The sequence below is a fragment of the Topomyia yanbarensis genome, chromosome 1, assembly GCF_030247195.1.
Source record: "Topomyia yanbarensis strain Yona2022 chromosome 1, ASM3024719v1, whole genome shotgun sequence".
NCBI classification, from domain to species: Eukaryota; Metazoa; Arthropoda; class Insecta; order Diptera; family Culicidae; genus Topomyia; species Topomyia yanbarensis.
In genome coordinates, this window is record NC_080670.1 from 193,427,014 (window position 1) to 193,430,794 (window position 3,781).

The window sequence follows — 3,781 nt, forward strand, 5'->3', positions numbered from 1 at the left end:
CGCGCTCTCAGTATGCGGCGGGTTTGATTCAAGAATCACGCGGCGTAAAAATACAAATAAAACCGCTGCAACGCACACATGTGTGTGCGCCTGCGAAGCACGTCACCAAAAGCGAAGTCTTCGCCAAAAGGCAATGCATGAAAATTGCATGCTGTACCAAGACAAGATGTAAAGGTGGTCGTATTTTTCTTTGCGTGAGCACGGAAAAAAAACTACCCATTTTATGTACAGCACAAATTCGTTAGTTGGGTGTTCGCTAGTTGGGGCATGCCCCAACTAAAAGACACTCTTATGTCAAAACTGAAAGTCAAAAACTGATTGACGTTTGAATGTCATTGATTTCAAGGGGTTCATTGGTTGATTTCTGTGGCGATCCAGAAAAAAACATACTTTGAAATTCAATGGAATTTTATTTTTTGATTACATATTTCGGAATGATTATAATGGAATAAATGTGTTAAATATTTCGCTTCTTCCATTCAGCATCAATTAGTTTGTGTTGCAGAGAGGTTAGTTTACTAACTTTTGAAGGTCATCTCTGATGTATTCAATCACATTATCCAAACTTTTTTAACTAGAGGCAATTTAGTATGGTTGTGCTTTGTCGGCTTTTTCCCGGCGGTGTATCCATTTCCTGTTTTATGTGAAGGAATTTATCAAAAAATAATTGATGGCAAAAAGAACACTAATGATATACTTTGCCACAAAAAAAAACAAATTTAAACTGGAAGGAAACAGCCAACTTTTGTGAATTGTAAAATATTTCTGTTTGTTTTTTATGAAAGAAAACAAAAAATCAGCGTTTCCCTTGGGTAATTTTTGTCAGCTGTCAGTTGCCCCAATTAACGGATACGATTCGCTAGTTGGGGCGCAGTCGTGACCCAACTAACGAATTTGCGCTGTATTCAAATTGCCCATTTTCGGAAGTAATTTGAGCTGTCAAAAAATGGGTATTTTTTGTTTCTAACAATGAGTACTTTTTATCCATTTCACAACTACTCGATAAAGTAATGTCAATGGGTATATTGATCTTAAAAATGGGTGAAAAATCCTTAAGAATTATTTCAAGCGAGTTAACCTTCAAACTAAGGATCGTAGCGGAACCTATCGGCCAAATTATCGGCCTGCATCGGAGTCTGTGGCGGAAACGGAACATTTCGGCAATGTTCCGAAAACAACGGCTGTTTAAACTACTGGGGATGTTGCAAATATGTACCAGTTCGGCATTTTTAGAGCAGCCAAAAGATCCAGCCATCAAAAATATATTCAGTTGGCGGATTTATTTTGTTAAAGAGTTTTGGAATAGGATCTCTATCTAGATTCTTGTATTTTTATAAAGAGACAATAATGTGAAATGAACGTTATTTCATTTTTTTCAATTCAGAAATAATTCTATTGACAGTATTTTTCATTCTGGAGCGATTTTCATGAATGGGTATTTTTTACGCATTTTGTTGTAACAGTTCTGCAAAAAATAATGGGTAAAACATACCCAGGTTGACTTACAAGGTCTGTATTCATTTAACGATACAAACTCTTTACCCATTTAATGGGTTATTCCACTTTTATAGAAAATGTGTAGTTATCTTTATTTTATCAAAACATTTTTTTCATAGGATAAACACCTACGGTTATGTTAATGCGAGATTGTAGTTAAATCGGCTAGAAATTTTGTAAAGGGTGGTCGAATAAGGTGGAAAATCTCACAAGCACTCTTAATTATTTCCTATACATTCGTGATTCGCTGGTTCGGCCAGACCATCTGTCCAACTAAAGGCTAGTTCACAGTTCGGAAAACGTGTCACAGGATTCGGGTTCGTGTGTATTCTAAATGCAGTTCGGGACTTCAAATCCCGTGACGGGAAATGAGTCTACACAAAAATTACAGTTTTCATGAACCCAACCATGGGGAACATCACGGGATTTTAAAACACTCCACACAGAAATCCGGGCGGGAACAATTCAACACAACTTGTTTCAGACGGAGAAAATGTATTTTTATAAGGTTTAAAATTCAGTGCTATTTTTAAAATGTTGGTGTTTTTTAGAAGCAGCAGAACTTTTGTTTTGACAGTTTGGAGATATCTTGCCAGAAAATTTTTCCTGTTCAAATCCCGTGCAAAACTCCGTGACCCATTTCCCGAACTGTAAACTAGCCTTTACGAATTTGATTCGCCGGTTGGACCGACTGATAGACGTCAAAAACTCCAAATTAGACGTCAATAGAGTGAATGCATCAGTTCACATCTCTAATTATTGTCAGTTTGATTGTCAAAGTAGCCCCATAGAAAATTTGACAGTTGTGAAATTTCCCAGTCGACCGGCTATATCGGGTGCTTCGAGGTCGACCGATTAACTAACCAACCACATTGTGTTTCGTCGGTAAACAATTTCCGTCAGCGTGTTAATCGGTAGATTTAATCTGTGTAAATATGGTTCCAGTTTTAAACTACCAACTAGTCTATCGATTTAATACGTTGAAATAGAACGATTTCAACAGATTTTGACGATTTTTGTTCAAAGGAGGAAAGTTTCAAAATCGAATTTGCATTTTTAATGCCAAATGGCTTTAAAATGCATGAAACGTCGAGATTTGATGCAAACTCGATTTTTTTTAACGAAAGCTAACTTTTTTGGACTTTTTTGTTGAAAAGGGGGAAAATTTCAAAATCGAGGTGGTATTATTGATGCCAAATGACTTCAAAATGCATAAAGCGCCAAATTTTATGTTACCTCGAAAAAAATTTTTTGACGAAAATTGACTTTTTTTGAGGATTTTTGTTCAAAGGGGGGAGTAAAGGAAAATTTGAAAATCGAATTTGCATTTATAATGCCAAATGACTTTAAAATGCATGAAACGTCGAGATTCGATAAAATCTCGAGAAATTTTTTTTTTAACGAAAGTTCTTTTTTGGACTTTTTTGTTCAAAAGGGGGAAAATTTCAAAATTGAGCAGGTATTTTTGATGCCAAATGACTTTAAAATGCATGAAACGTCGAGATTCGATGGAATTTCGAGAAAAAAATTTTTTAACGAAAGTTCTTTTTTGGACTTTTTTGTTCAAAAGGGGGAAAATTTCAAAATCGAGCTGGTATTATTGATGCCAAATGACTTCAAAATACATAAAGCGTCAAAATTTGATGTTACATCGAAACAAAATTTTTGACGAAAATTGACTTTTTTGACGATTTTTGTTCAAAGGGGGGAGGGAGTAAAGGAAAATTTCAAAATCGAATTTGCATTTTCGATGCCAAATGACTTTAAAATGCATGAAACGTCAAGATTCGATGGAATTTCGAGAAAAAATTTTTTTAACGAAAGTTTTTTTTGGACTTTTTTTGTTCAAAAGGGGGAAAATTTCAAAATCGAGCTGGTATTATTGATGCCAAATGACTTCAAAATGCATAAAGCGTCAAAATTTGATGTTATCTCGAAAAAATTTTTTTGACGAAAATTGACGATTTTTGTTCAAAGGGGGGAGTAAAGGAAAATTTCAAAATCGAATTTGCATTTATAATGCCAAATGACTTTAAAATGCATGAAACGTCGAGATTCGATAAAATCTCGAGAAAAATTTTTTTTAACGAAAGTTCTTTTTTGGACTTTTTTGTTCAAAAGGGGGAAAATTTCAAAATTGAGCAGGTATTTTTGATGCCAAATGACTAAAATGCATGAAACGTCGAGATTCGATGGAATTTCGAGAAAAATTTTTTTTAACGAAAGTTCTTTTTTGGCCTTTTTTTGTTCAAAAGGAAGAAATTTCAAAATCGAGCTGATATTA